Source organism: Typopeltis vanoorti, chromosome 23 (assembly GCF_054136105.1).
Source record: "Typopeltis vanoorti isolate ZY-2024b chromosome 23, IOZ_Tvanoo_1.0, whole genome shotgun sequence".
NCBI lineage: Eukaryota > Metazoa > Arthropoda > Arachnida > Uropygi > Thelyphonidae > Typopeltis > Typopeltis vanoorti.
In genome coordinates this window covers 24,035,976-24,052,779 of record NC_143571.1, presented here as the reverse complement: position 1 = coordinate 24,052,779, position 16,804 = coordinate 24,035,976, and the positions used below count along the sequence as shown (strand labels likewise).

At 36.3% G+C, this 16,804-nt stretch overlaps 1 protein-coding gene across 1 annotated transcript in view; it reads right to left on the bottom strand.

The window, feature by feature from the left end:
- Positions 1-16,804, bottom strand: part of inaE (inactivation no afterpotential E) — a 317,391-nt gene that overhangs the window by 60,795 nt on the left and 239,792 nt on the right. The gene's annotated exons all lie outside the window — the stretch shown is intronic.

Here is a 16,804-nt window from a genome sequence, read left to right as displayed (position 1 = left end):
TTCCCTCTTTTGCCATAAGAGCAATTTTGCACATCCCCTACCATCATTGGCTACAAGTACTGTTGTATTTTTATTAGGGTTTAATATTTTAAAATGGAAAATCTCTTTCTTGTTCTGGTCTTCCCTCAAGAGACTCATGTTTATTTAATCAAAACGTGGCTCAGATATCGCTATAAAGATATAAAAAAAAAAAAAAACATTGCATTTCCAAGAACTATTTTCATGTCGAGTGCTTTTTGTAGGTGATGTGAGACGTAAAATATTATTAGACTGCTATCTCTAGGAAGTCCTCTTGTATTTTACTTAAATAATACTTGATCCTGTATATACTAAGCCTAGCCATAAGTCAATCCTTTACTTGCTTTGAACATAATAAGGCGCCAAACTGGAATGCTGACATTTTGTTCCAATAAAACTCATTGTGATCGTAACTCACACGCATTTTCGTAAACAGGACCTTAATGATATTTTTATTGCGCAAACAAAAAATGATATTGCAAAAAGTGTTCGGGCTTTACTGCTTTAAATTACCCATGTAATGTTTTGTAGAAAAGCCTGTAAGTATTATTAAACGCGGTCCGATAAAGTAAGAAACGATACCTGCATGAAACGTTTAGAAATATTGTCCTCAACGCGACGCTTTTTATGTAAGTTATTGTGTAATATACAATGTATCCTTACATTCATCTATTCAGAAGTGTAGCAGCGTGTTAACAAATGGAAGTATTTACATTCTAGAGAATGGAGCAATTTCACTATATCAGTTGGACACTTTTCGACTGAAATTTAAAGGGTTTTATTATTTGTTTAGCATAATATCTTTAATTTTAAATATTTATATATAATAAAGATGGAACTATAATTTATTTAAAACTTTTATTTAAACAATAGTATATTTTTAAATGTTTTTTAAATAAATTCAAATGTTTTAAGACAGTAAAAGTTATTACTTATAATTATTTTATAATTGAAGATTAATAAGGTTGAGAATTGGAGAAGAATGGATCAATCGTCCGTGAGATGTGGTGATTGGTTCATTAATGCCCTTGGGGGTGATGGATAGCAACGCAAAGCTGTACAAATGAAGTTTAACTGAGGTTCGGCTGTTGCTCTTACCCCCTTGGGCGACGAGTTTTTGAGTTCGCTCTCTTAGGGTTTTTGCCTTAAGGGAGCACTTTGAGTCTCCGGGGAAGGTGTTCTCCGGCACGGCCCGCTGAGGGGCTTTGTCGGTGAATTATTTTCCTCGGAATTTGAGCGGTTCTGCTCAGTGGTCGGGGAGCCCGTCACTGAGTGGAACCAACGCTGAGATTAGGACGGTCTTTCGCCCACTATGGAGTGGCCTAGAGATCGTCCGATATTTTTGAGATCGAACCTTTACTTACATAGTCGGTTCATTAATGCCCTTGGGGGTGATGGATAGCAACGCAAAGCTGTACCAATGAAGTTTAACTGAGGTTCGGCTGTTGCTGCTACCCCTTTGGGCGAGGAGTTTTTGAGTCCGCTCTCTTAAGGTTTTTACCTTAAGGGAGCACTTCGAGTCTCCGGGGAGGGTGTTCTCCGGCACGGCCCGCTGAGGGGTTTTGTCGGTGAATTATTTTCCTCGGAATTTGAGCGGTTCTGCTCGGTAATCGAGTTTCACTGAGTAGAACCAACGCTGAGATTTGGACGGTCTTTCGCCCACGAATGAGTGGCCTAGAGATCGTCCATATTTTTGAGATAGAACCTTTACTTACATAGTCGATTGATTCATTAATGCCCTTGGGGGTGATGGATAGCAACGCAAAGCTGTACCAATGAAGTTTAACTGAGGTTCGGCTGTTGCTCTTACCCACTTGGGCGATGAGTTTTTGAGTTCGCTCTCTTAAGGTTTTTGCCTTAAGGGAGCACTTTGAGTCTCCGGGGAGAGTGTTCTCCGGCACGGCCCGCTGAGGGGCTTTGTCGGTGAATTATTTTCCTCGGAATTTGAGCGGTTCTGCTCAGTGGTCGGGGAGCCCGTCACTGAGTGGAACCAATGCTGAGATTAGGACGGTCTTTCGCCCACTATGGAGTGGCCTAGAGATCGTCCGTATTTTTGAGATTTCACCTTTACTTACATAGTCGGTGATTGATTCATTAATGCCCTTGGGGGTGATGGATAGCAACGCAAAGCTGTACCAATGAAGTTTAACTGAGGTTCGGCTGTTGCTCTTACCCACTTGGGCGATGAGTTTTTGAGTTCGCTCTCTTAGGGTTTTTGCCTTAAGGGAGCACTTTGAGTCTCCGGGGAAGGTGTTCTCCGGCACGGCCCGCTGAGGGGCTTTGTCGGTGAATTATTTTCCTCGGAATTTGAGCGGTTCTGCTCAGTGGTCGGGGAGCCCGTCACTGAGTGGAACCAACGCTGAGATTAGGACGGTCTTTCGCCCACTATGGAGTGGCCTAGAGATCGTCCGTATTTTTGAGATTTCACCTTTACTTACATAGTCGGTGATTGATTCATTCAATCCAATACCCTTGGAGGGTAATGGATGGCAATGCTGTAGCCAATGAAGTTCTAACTGAGGCTCGGCTATTGCTGTTACCCTCCTGCCATGATCAGAGCTTTAATTGCTCAATAACACCTTATCCCTACACTGTCCTCTACAGATAACGGGGTAGATGAAAAGCATTCTTGCTCCTCCCCTTTAAGCCAGTCCTTATAAGGACTAAGATTAATAATGAGTTATTCGAATGTTCTTCTGTTCATGTTCATACACTTGTGTTGTCTTGGCTTCTTTATCAAAATGCTGCTAGCAAAAAAAAAAAAAAAAAAAAAAAAAAAAAAAAAAAAAAACACGTCTACACGTCTATTTTGCGTTCTTTGCTCGCAGGAATGTTCAAAATATGTCAAGACTTTTAGATTCATTTCTATAAGTTAGTTTGTTAAATACCCCAAGCGCGTAGTGGCAATTATTCTTGCCTCAGGAAGTATACAATTAGATACATTTTGTAACAATTTTGCTGAGCCTACTCCAAGTCCTAATTACCGTAAATAAATATCCCTTAAGATTTTTCATACTTCGTTTTGTATTTGTTTCTCGACTGAACTGACAATGAATAAGAACTAAAGAACCGAATCGAGACTAATTTCATCACACAAACCGTTTTACGTTCCTTTTGTTGAACATATTTTGCAAGTCACATTGGTACGAAAAGTTGTTAATGGAGTTAGTAGTTAACGCTGTTGCTTGTGTGCACTGTCTCAAAAGTAATTCTATTACGACAGTCAGGTAGTCGTCGGCCGTGAAAATTTTCCGCCTGGTTTGAAGCTCTTTGGATAATTAGCGCCCAGCAAGATTGCATCTCTCTCTCCTTGACAAGGAAAATAATCAAAATATCACATTCAATTGAAGAAAACATTGTAATGGTTGAAACTTACGCTTAGTTTTATTCTTACAATAAAGATTCGGTTAGAAAGATTACAGTTTGAAAGAAAATTGATTCTTATATGTGTATTTGTGATATGAAAAGCTTTACTTTGTGGTAATTAATATCGCATTAGTAAAATTTGTCGCAATAAGAATGAAAAAAGTGTTAAGATTCTTCTATAAATCGTTTTTTACTTTAGTTTTTTGGAATTTCAAAAATTTCCGTTTGTGTTTATACGCGCTATTTAAGTATGTTTACTCAAGGTATTGTCTGCTCAGGATGCAAAAGTATGTGCTTGTGTAAAAAAAAAAAAAAAAAAAAAAAAAAAAGGCCCAAAGCCCTGAAATTGGTAACATACTTCCTTAGACCATCATACCTTTTCCTCTCTAACTTAAAAAAAAAAAGAGTTTATTGTTTTTGATTCCAACGCCTAACCTAATTTATAAAACAGCAAAGATGAAAAACTAAAATAGTACGAACAGTAGAGGGGGGGGGGGAAAGGAAGGAATTATTCTCTCTACGTGGGGTTCATTTCTACTCAGCTTTTTTTTTTTTTTTTTTGCCCTTTCCTTTCTGGGTACCAATTCCAAGACATACAACGCAAAGTAGGTTTCCTTATAATACGTTTCTTGCCTTTCTCGAAGTGGCTGAAGAAAGTCATCATGATAACTTTCAGTTTTTCCCCAACAGTCAAATGAATTTTGAGAATACTATAGAATATGAAAGAACTACAGATTTTTTTCTCTTATTTCAATATTCTAATAAAATACTTTTATATTAATATATGAATATTCTAATCTAATCAGGTTTTTTTTTAATCGAAAACAAACGAAATTTAACCATCTTAAGCTTAAATTAAAAAAATAAATCAGCTAACCCCTTTTATTCCTTATTGGAAGTAGGCTAGGCCTGTAGCCTTATCTAACTTTTTGGAAGACCGAAGAGGAAGTTCAATTTCCACCGGCAGCCAATCAGAGATTGGGTTAAATATAAATTCTATATATGTGCAGTTTGAAGCATTCGGAACCAACACTCAACGTTATCCACGTGCTTGTCTAATCATGTAAACAGAATTTAAATATACGTGTTACTAATATAACAATGAATAAATATCATACGAGCCACCAAGTGTTAGTGGTTCTATTTTATGTTCCTCTACGTCAGAGAACAATGTCCTTTATTATTAGAATACTCACTGCATCCAGAAAGTTGTTATACAGTATGATGCACAGACTATATAGAATTAAAAATTTTTGTAAAAGGTATAAAGGTTTAATGAATACATTTTTTATAATTTTTTTATTCTATATATCTTTGAGTAGAAAAATCTTCAGATTTTACAGAAGAATCTAGAGATCAAAATTATCAGTGGATTTAGAGGATTAAACTGCAGATATAGGAACACTAGGGAAGTGAGCCATGCTTATATTCTTCTCATTTTTTATTCAATAATCTTGACGGAGTTGGTTAAAAATCCTCTTTGGATACATTATTTTTAATAAATATTGTAACTAATCCATAATCCAATTTAATTATGTATTGTCAATGCGTCTTAGTTGAAGATTAAAGTAAGATAGCGTGTAAATGAGTAGGAAATTAGCCCAAGTATTTGGGAAAGACATTTGTTTATATATGGTTCAGCACTTGAGGGTTTCTATTTAAGTTTTTTTTTCTGTAATAATTTTAATCTCAGATAAATTATTCATTCTACCTGATGCATATAAAATTTTAAAACTCTTACGTTAAACCACTAATATTGACCCACTGACGCACTTGTTATCTGAAACATCGTTACTATCACCCAAAAGAAAAAGAAGTAAACACAGAGAAAACATCAAAGATGTGAGAAAGTAATTGGATCTTAAAAAAAAGCTAAGGCAATTATACCGAAAGCATTTTGTTGCAAACATGGTTGAGTCTACTCAAAATCACTTGAATGTGGAACCGTATGCGCAGTAGTTTAGAGAGACCAGAAAAAAATGAAAGTAAAAAAAAAAGTATTTAATTCAAAATAGCTGCTGGTTAATCATTTATGCTTTGAAATTTCCTGTGGTAACACAACGAATCTCTGAGAACTATTGTTACACAAGTACTGTTGGTACGGTAGTTTTTTTTGCGCAAAAAAGTGGTTGGGTATTTTTGGAACTCTCTCTCTCTCTTTCTCTCTTCCCTTCCGGCTTTTACAGTTTCTCCTCACTGCAGTCCATTAAAAACACTGTAATCTGTTAGATTTAGCGGGAGTTGAAAGTGATAGCTTCAATCACCTTTGATGTTTGAAGAGCTCACTTTGTTCGCTCTGGCGGGACGCGCATCCAATGACTAGCACACACAGTAAAGTGATTAAAGAGATTAGAAAGTGGATCGAAGGTGATTAGAACTTTAGCAGCTTTGTGACGAGGATAGAATTAAACGTTACTTCAACTTCTTACTGTGCCATTTTTGGGGTAAGGGAGTGTAATGGGGGGGGGGGATACAGATTCTGTTCAATAGATAAAAGTGCTACCGAAAATATTGAACGTAAAGTGTGTATGATTCCGTGGTTTCTGTACAAATCACAAAATATTTCATGACATGAGATGTAATATTTACGATTTGATTTTACATAGTATATGAGTTCACACGCTGGATAAAACTAATTTATACTAATTCTTATAATTGGAAAGTATATGTTCCATGCACGGTCTCGTGATATTAAACTATAAAAACAGCTATTTATATAAGGCAGTGGTCGTTGACTTAAGATTTGATGCCCATTGACACCTGCTTCGTGCCTTTTCCTCATTTACAAATATTTATATTTTAAATACAATTTGTTATTTCAGAAATATTATTTGGACATAATATTTTAAATACAATTTATTATTTTAGAAATACTGTAAGAATTCAACATTATATATTTAGAAATATCATATTATTTATAAATTAAACGTTTACATTTATTAAATTATACTATTTAAATGAAAGTGGTCAGTTGGTGTTTTGGAATCATTTTAATTTAATAATCAAAATATTGAATTAGTGAAGTAAATTTAACGTCTATTTTCTTTTCATAAATATGCTATTCAATTTTCCGATTTTCATGAGCAGTTCAGCCGAATTGTGAGAATTTCCAATTTATTACAAACTTAGTCACCTGGATGGTCGAAGGGAAGCAAATATCTCAGAATCACCGAAAAAAAATCTAACATGAGAGACTTTTTGTTTCACTTAGTGCGATGATTTATCTACCTTAATTCTAATTTGTAACAATAATTTAATTTAAAGTTTATTACAAATTTCACTAATTACGTTTTTTTATAAATTTAGCAAGGTCTTATATGTTGCTAGATGTTAATAATTTGAAATCACTTTATAACTCTCCACTCTTCTCAACCAATGTAAGAAATTATTACTCCGGAGTGTTCGAGAAGTTTTATTGATGCAAATAGAATACAAATTAGAAATCTCGGTTATTAGAAATTCCTAAAGTGTGGAGTATCGTAATATGTGGCTAATTAACAGTACTTCAGATTGGATGTTATCAAGTTTACTGAAATAAATAAATAAGGATAAATCAGTTTGAGATTATTAATTTCATGTTTTGAATTGTTAATATGCCACGTAATTCTTAATTCTTTTCTATACTAGGGATCCATTTATATTTCATGTAATCTTATTGGCTTAGTCTCATGAAAAAAAATAACGCGTAAACCATAAATAACACAGTGGTTAACATGAATGTTGTTGTCTCATGTTAAAAGTTTGATGGAGTGAAAGAGCACTAGGAAAGGATTAAAAATAATATTTAATTCTTCCAATATTTCGTCTCAGTTACAGAGACATCATCATGGAGTACAATATGAGACTTGTAACACACACACGCAAGCACGCACACACACACGCGCGCGCGCACGCACGCACGCACACACACACACACACACACACACACACACACACACACACACACACACACACACACACACACACACACACACACACACACACACACACACACACACACACACACACATTTTGGGACAATTTGTAAAAATTGTCCCAAAATATGGGACATTTTTACAAATACAAATCTCATATTGTACTCCGTGACGATGTCTCTGTAACTGAGACGAAATATTGGAAGAATTAGATACAATTTTCAATCCTTTCCTAGATTTAATTAACATTTTCCTGTTCCACTGCAAGAAACTTTTAACATGAATTTCTCCCAGAACTTAAAGTTTAACACACGAATGCTGTTGTCTATTGGAGGTATGTAAGTTATGCTAAAGAAATTCCACGGTTTTCTTAGCAGAACATTTTCTGGAATGCTGAGCTTGAAAATATGTTAACATGAAAGTATATACTAGTATATTATACTATTGGATAGTACAAACAGTATGAGGTTTCAGGTCTGAAATTTAAGTCAGAAGTTAAATGAAGAAAAAAAACAACGATTAAATCAACAACACATCGAAACCTTAGTTTCAACTGCAATGCTTACGTCTATCTAAAGATCCAAATAGATGGCAACACTAAAAACCAAATAGAAATTTCAATATAGTAACTCTACATATGATAGAGTTGAAATTATAGATACGGATATTGAAGAAGTAAATTACAAATTAACACAGACATAATCCAACTTCTTTGCAGAGGACAAATATGTTGCAAAGGAAATTATAGAGCAATTTAGAATGTAAGGTCTGTAAACTGAATTGGTCGAATTCGAAAAACAAAACTACAGAAAAACGAGAACCTCTGAGGATGTTACTTTTTAGCACCGCATATCACTCTCAGCTCATAAAATGTAAACACAAAAATGCCATTTCTTGTGGATAAAAAAGACAAAACTGTACCTCCTTCAAATGTTCACCAACAACTTGCTAAGTTAAACTGAAGACTCCTTGGAATTTTGCTATTAAATCTGCTATTCTAAGCGCCAGCCTCATAGGCAATCAAATATCTTTAGAGAAAACAGTATAACAGCTTCATACTTAGACATCGTTTAAAGTTAATTAAACAACCACAGTCTTTGTACAAGAAAAAAAAATCACGGATATCAAAACAACTGAACAGTTCGGATATATTGACACTGTTTGGACAACGTAGTGACAAGAAAAGTAATCAAAATATTACGGAGTGATTGAAGATATTCACAGTATACATTGAGGTAATAGAAACTAACAGATACAAAGACAAATTCTTGATTAATGAGGTCAAGCAAACAAAAGGAAGTCTGTATTCACAGAGAACGATAATAATAAAACAATAAAAAAACAGCTTGCAGCGTTTTTAATTTTACTGATGAAATAACGTAATCCTACTCTTAGATAAACGAAATAATCACAGATAAAGACAAGAAAGAAAATGTATATCAATTTCTTAAATTTGTTTACGAACGACATACTATAAAATTGAATTAATCTTCATAAAAACAGTTTCGAGCAAATAGAGACTTGAGTCCCTCGTGGGACACAACAAAGAATTAATCGCGCCAAGGTTGCTGTTGTTCATCATGACGTCAAGGCAGCTAAAGCTATGAGGCGAATATGGCATGTCTTTTAAATTTCTCGATGCTGATATATCTGTTTTATGACGATAAAAAACATCATTTGCCACTTGCTAAAATCACCGTCGAGCGGCGTTTACTGTATCATTTATTTTCAATAAATGATACAGTAAACAATTCACCAGCCCCTCATCCCTCCTCCCATTCGAACACTCATCAGTATGTGTCCATTATAAGCAGAACAGAAGTGACCTTACTCTGATATATTTGGCCATTAACTAAAAGTAGTACTCAGAGAGATTTGAACTAACCAATCTGCCTTGTTTAAAAGCAATTCCATTATTCTAAGCAGAATAAAGGCCAAGGGTTACTAATTATTATGATAATTAGTAACCTTTCATCTATATGTGTAAGCATTACACGCAGTCTAGTTTGGTAGTATGAGAATGAATATTCATAATGAGGCAGAAACAGAATGTCTTTGCCCTTTGTCAAAGGGATGCACTGGGCTTATCATCTGAATTATTTCATCGCTAATTTACTAATTTCTCTTTCTGCAACTTTTTACAGTTTCAAATCCAAGACAAGCCTCTGAAAATCCAGTGTACAATGATATGTTTCAAAACCGATAATTATTGAAATTATTATATTAAGAAGACATCTAAAGATTTCTGTATTGTTTTCTTTTTCTGAGTCAGCCATCTGAAGTAATCGCTCCTAGAAATAACAGAAGAGCACGTATTATGTAAATCAATTCATTGTGTGTTCATCTGCTGGTTTGTATATTTTAGGAGCGTCTTTCACGAGCGTTTCTTTAGGATGATCACAATCGCTATTCATTTTTATGTTGCAACAGCCTGTAGTGAATTAATATTTAAAAAATAAAATAATAATAAATTTTGATTTTATGTTATTCATTCGCATTTTCTATTTTAACAAAACCTCTTCTATCGGATACTTGGTTTGTAATGGAAAAACGCCTCCTCTTTTTTGTACCTGCTTATCACTAATATCAGTTAATTCCTTTTACAACTTTAAGATATAAATTTATTAATATTTATTGCAATGACTCAAAACAATAAACTTACAGCATTGTAAATCAATATACTTAAAGTTCTTAAAAGAACTGGACGATGGACTGAGTCCTTGACTCTTTATCCCGTCATCTGAATGAAGTAAATCTGTGTGGATGGAGTGTTGTTGAGCTAAAAAGCTCTAGTCAGGCTGGGTAACGGCAATAGCCAAGCCTCAGTTAAAACTTCATTGGCTACAGCATTGCCATTTGTTACCCGGAAGTCCTAAAAAGGATCTAAATCAATATACTGTCTCTTTGTAGAAAACTTATAACTTTAACAGCTAAAATAATAAACGGTGTATATCACATATTATCAATTTCAAAGAGTTATTTTTAAAGTAAAATTATAGTAAATAGAATTTTTCAAGCAAAATTAATTCTACACTAGATTTTCTAAGATTTTAATTTATACCTTACATCTCAGAAACATTACGACTCAGAACGTGAAACAAGTATCATACGCAGAACGTTACTGTCTATAAGGGTGAAGCATAATGCTTTTAATCCCTGCTATCTGAGTACTCCAAGTACGTACTCTAAGGGTATGCAAGGATGAATGATTTCTTCCATCCCCCTCGTCCGGACTGGCTTAGAAGTACCATACTCCTTCTTTGTAGAATAATTATATCTTTAACATAAATGGTGTGTGAAATACGTTATCAATATCAAACGTTATTTATAAAATAAAATAATGCTAAATAAAATTTTTAAAGTAAAATTAATTTTCCAATAGATATACTAAGATTTTTAGACATACTTATAACTCAAAAATACCTATCGCTTATAAATTATACGAATAGTTTGGTGTACCAGTGCTTTAATATTATTATTGGAATGCCAAAGCTTGTTGCTTTGCATTTTGTAAAATGGATTTTATTTGTTTTCTAAAATAAATAATTAAAGAATGAAGTCCAAAAAAAAAAAAAAAAACAGAAGGTAATTTTAAGTTATATTTAATTCAGTTCTTATTGCAAGCTCGTTAGTATTAATAATATAATAACACAAATAACAAATTATTTTTTATGTGAATTTCAACCATGAAAGGTTGTAAATCTACGTTTAGTAGAGCGGGTGGACTAATAGCTAAAACATTTTCCCAGCTCTAAAGATCAACATCGGCAAGAGCTGGACTCAAAAAGGCAATGTAAAGCGTCTAAAGATATTCACAGAAAACTAGTACACAAAACTTTTATTAGTTCAAATTAATTATTAAAATTCTACTGTGTACTTCATGTCCTTTTCAGCGCCCTCATCCTCCTTCAAAAGCCCAAACTTTCTATTGGAATTATTTCAACTAATTCAAAAGAACTCAGTCATTTAGAATGATATTAAACAGATGCATATGGTCTCTACATATTGTTCCAGATGCTGCTATAATTGATATCTGCGCATCTCCGTTTTATAGAGCAACGCTGGTTATGAACTAATCCGGCAATTCGCAATGGATGCAACCAAAGTGGTCGCTCTGTTGACGGCTGGAATTTCTAGAAAGCGAGTTAATCATGTCTAACTGAAATATGGATAAATATTCACAGAGAGCTGGTAATTAGAATGCAGTAGTGTAGTATCGTAAACACAGAAGTGACCACGCCATGATTGATGAGACACATGCTTACATCAATATACTATTCTGGCCACAGGCTAAAAGAGGCTCGTGGAATTAGAGGAGAAATTCTATGGCAAATTCTGCAATAAACATTCGACAAAGAACTTGTCGTAGAAGTATATGATACGCTTGACACAATTATTTGTTATTAATTACATACCGGAGAATAAAAACAAAGAATGACACAACAAGACTTTAGGAGATACCGAATTGCTGATGAATACCAATCATAAAATCGTATAAGTTAAATGGATGCAATAAATACAACATTCTACTTTGACCTTATTAAAATTAAATTCTGAATTTGAAATTGCATTGATTGGTGTATATATATATATATTTTTTTTTTTAAAACCTGGATTTAATCCATTTCCCAAGTAAGCAAACAGACAAGTAAGTCAAGTTTGCGTCTTGAAGTAGTGCACGTCTGGGCAACTCTGTACGTAGTGCAAGTCTTAGGCAACTCGTGGTAAAGGTGGAATAAGTTCTGATCACTATTCTTAATATTTATCCTTAATGCAAAGCACATCTCCTTGAGAAGATGTATGATGCTATGCATTAAAGGCAAGGGGACACTACTCGGACCGGTTTCGACCTTTATTGAGGTCTCATCAGAGGGAGCCAGGCTTGCACTACTTGCAAGCGCAAACTTGACTTACTTGTCTGTTTGCTTACTTGGGAAATGGATTAAATCTAGGTTTAAAATAGCTTGGTATCTTTAACGTATATTATACCCAAGGTAAAAAAAACTTTCTACATATATATATATATATATATATATAATGAAAAAAAGGACAAAATACGAGAGAGAAATTTCAGTGTCCCAAAAAATGACATTTATATGATCTTTCGCTAGATAAAAAAACATTATGTGATGCAAAATTCAAAGGCAAAAACCACCTTTTTGTAGCTAATCTAAAGATTAGCTATAAGAAGCATAAAGATTAACTTTTGCATTAATCCGCTATAGAGACACGCAATTTTCCTTATAGTCCTTATAAGGACTGGCTTAAAGGGGCGAAGCAGAAATGCTTTTCATCTTCCCCGTTATCTGTAGACGACAGTGTAGGGATAAGGTGTTATTGAGCTATTAAAGCTCTGATACCAGGAATAGCCGCTCCTCAGTTAGAACTTCATTGGCTACAGCATTGCCGATGTTTAAGTAAAGGCAAACTCTAAAAATTCGGATGATCTCTAGACCACTCCATAGTGGCCGAAAGACCGTCCATATCTCAGCGTTGGTTCCACTCAGTGACGGGCTCCCCCACCACCGAGCAGAGCCGCTCATATTCCGAAGAAAAGCATTCACAGACAAAGCCCCTCACCGTGCCGTGCCGGAAAACACTTTCCCCGGAGACTCAAATTGCTCCCTTAAAGCAAAAACCTTAAGAGAGCGAACTCAAACTCTCGAATCTCTGCGTCCCAGGGAGTAACAGCAACAGCCGAGCCTCAGAACTTCATTGGCAACGGCATTGCCTTGCATTACCTCCCAGGGTTTCATCCCAAGAATCACACGCAATTTTATAGTCCTTATAAGGACTGGCTTAAAGGGGCGAAGCAAGAATGCTTTTCATCTTCCCCGTTATCTGTAGAGGACAGTGTAGGGATAAGGTGTTATTAAGCTATTAAAGCTCTGATCATGGCAAGAGGGTAACAGCAACAGCCGAGCCTCAGTTAGAACTTCATTGGCTACAGCATTGCCATCCATTACCCTCCAAGGGTATCTCTCCTACCTTATATTGACAATTGACATTTATGTCTTTAAGGATGAAGCAAGATGCTTTTCATATTCCCCGCTATCTGTTGTGGTTACAGTGAGGGTAAAATTTGTGAGCAGTTTGCTCGCCCTGAATGGGCATGGAGATTATGCATCGCTATAGGAGGCTAATATAGCTTTTGGTCTTCTATATGTGAATATGTCCGTTGCCTCGTATGCTACAGCTTGCTGAACCAAATCGTTGGGGTACGTGGACGTCTTTAGAAAAAACTTGCATGCTAAGGAATGTAGAAAAGAGAAAATATAAGACATATTTGTATCTCTATGAAGTTGATTGTTTCTAACAGACCACGGGGCGTTCAGAATCATTCTCAAGCACTTGTTCTGCACTCGTTGTATCTTGATAATGTAAGTATTAGAGGTGTGGCTGCAGACTGGAGAGGCATAGATGATTATAGGACGAATCGTCATCTGGTATAGCTGCAATTTGATTCTGTTGCTGAGCTTGCTATTTTTATTAATTAGCGGATAGATCTGAGCTATGGCTTTAGATGCCTTTGTGCACGCAGACTTGATGTATTGGTTGAAAGATAGCTTTTTGTCGAGAATCACACCCAGGTAATTTGTTTCCGTCTGCCAGGGAATTTTATTAGTATTGAATAGTAACACACCTCTTGCAGGATACATTGGCCATTTTGAGAAAAGAACGGCTGAGCTTTTCTGAGGGTTGATTTCCAATCTCCATTTGGAGAACCAACCCTCCAACTTTAGAAGATTTTCTTGAAGCTTTCTGGTAATGAAATGGGGTATGAGAGATCTGGTTAGTATTGCTGTATCGTCCGCATACAAGGCCAAAATGGAAGACATCGGATTGTGCCGGATATCCGACATGTATACAGAAAACAGCAATGGAGCCAGTAGGGATCCATGCGGCATTCCAGCAAAAATATGGCGCTGCGACGACGTAGAACCGTTGATTTTAACTTGCATTGATCTATTCTGAAGATATGAATGGATTAGATGAACCATGTTTAGTGAGATACCGGCTGAGATAAGTTTGTGTAGGAGTCCGAAATGCCAGATTTTGTGAAATGCATTGGATAGGTCTAGGAAACAGCTCCTCTGCACTGGCGCCAGTTATAGCTGATGGTGATGTATTCTACAATTCTGTGGATCTGCTGTGTAGTACTATGGTGTTGCGGAAAACCAAACTGTTCTTTAGGGAGGGTGTTTAGGTCATTTACTGAGGTTTGGAGTCGTGAGAGGATGGCCTTCTCTGCAACCTTATCCAGATTAGAGATAAGACTGATTGGACGATAATTTTGCGGTAGGTGTGTGTCTTTGCCTGGCTTATGTATAGGAATTACATCAGCCAGTTTCCAGGTGGAAGGAAAATAGTGAAATCTTAAGATTGCATTTATTATATTGTTCAGGTGCACTACAGCTTTCCGAGGCAGCAGCTTGATCACCCTGTTTGAGATGCCATCTGGTCCAGGAGCTTTATTGTTCTTACGTTTTTTAATAATATCACGTAATTCAACAGGTGATGTGGGCAATATGGTCAGCGCTGTTATCTTGGAGATTTAAAGCGTGTCTGACCTGTCTGTGGATTTTGTACAAGTGATTGAAATCTAAGTTGTTATGAGAGGGTTTGCACTGCTCCTCTAGATTCTTTAGTTTGGCTTCTGCCTTATCTAAATCCGTGTGAACTAAGCCCTGGTTTGAGATTGTGGGGGAAGGGAACTGTTTTTATTTCTGATGTTTCTCAGTAACCCCCAGATAGAGGATAACTATTGGTGAGATAGAGGATAACTTTTTATCACAAATTTGGTTTCTATGAGTTTTAAGTGCATCTCTTACTGCCCCATTTATCCTGTTTAGAGCTGTTTTATCTTGTGGTGCACGCGTGTTACGGAATCTTTTCCTAACTCTGTTTTTGTCTCTGATCAAGTTCATGATGTCTTCAGGCAAACGATCTGGCTTGCGGGCAGATTTGTATGATGTAGCTACCTTTATAGCAGAATTAATTTGTTGTGTGAGATTTTTAACTGCAGTTTCTACTTCTTTTGTGCGTATGTGAGGAACAGGTCCAACATAATCCTTGAGTGCTGTTGACAGTCTTTCCCATGCAATGTAGGAGTGAGAAAGAGGACACGGGTATTCTTGATTTCCCAGCTGTAGTAGAATTGGATTGTGATCGGATGATAGTTCATCTATAGATATACTGCTGTATTGAAGTTTGATATCCTGCAGGATAGCTATATATCCAGGATGTCAGCAGTGCCAAACGTACTGAAATGTGTTGGATCGGTATTGCCTGTCACGACAGCGTTGCTTGATCCTAAGTAATTGGAAAGGATGCAACCATTTTTGTTGGTGGTTGTGCAATTCCACGCAGGGTGCTTGTGATTCAGATCCCCGGCTATAATGGTCAGCATAAGATGGCATTAGGTCAGAGTGAAGTAGAGATTTTTGGGGAAGGTTGTAAGCTGAGTAGATTTTAAGTTTGCCAGTGGAGCTGGTGACTACTTCCACTCCTGTGATCTCAAGGTTAGTGGTTGAAGGAATGCTCACAGAGTGGTGCTTAATGTAGTTTTTAATGAAGATGGCAGTGCCGCCGCCTCTGTAGAGTAGTCTGTCATTTCTGTATAGGTGATAGCCCCTTATTGTAGGATTGTCAGAAGGTCTTAAATGAGTTTCACTGATTAATATAACATCTGGTTGATACCTATATGTGAAATTTCAGAGTTCCAGAATTTTGTTTTTGAAGCCATTTGCGTTCCAAGCAACTATCTGAAGTGATGCTGGAATGCGTTTGTTACTATTCATTTATGAGAGCTGTGAGGATGACCTGCGTTTCACGAAGAAATCTTTTAGTGGAGGTTGCAGTAGGGTTTGACAGGCTGAAATCTTGTAGCATGTTTGCTAGTGAGGCAGTAATAACAGCTGTCAGGTTTTTAGGTGCTGTTGGTTGATTTTGTTCTGGTATTGGTCTATTTGTACGGGTCACATCGGCATAACTTCTTGTTTGCTTTTTGGTGTCTCTATGTTTGGAAGTTTCCGACTGTGGCCACTAAGTCTTCGGTTTTGATGTCTGAGCTTCTGGAGTTCTTATACTGTAGGAGGAGGGTTGATTTACTGCCTCCATCCGTCTGTTCTTTGGGTGCTGAGTACATCCTTTTTAGTTCGCAGGATGAGGGACACCGCAGTTGGCCGAGGTGGTCCTCGGCTTTGTGCAGGTATTGGTTGGGTGGCTGTCCCCCCACATTTCAAACATCTATATTCTGCTCTACATAGATTTTGGGCATGGCCAAACTTCTGGCACCTGTGTCAGTACCCAGAAGATGATCTTTTCCGGAGTGGTTCTGGTGTGACGATGAGTCCACAGACTGTTTTTAGGTTGTAGATATTTTTGTAAATTTTATGAATCTCTACTAGGACAAATGGCATGGGAGTTTTGTCTGCTTTGTACATTCTGCTGACCTTGACTGGAGGCAGATCCTGAGAATTAAGGTCAGCAGCTATTTCTACTGT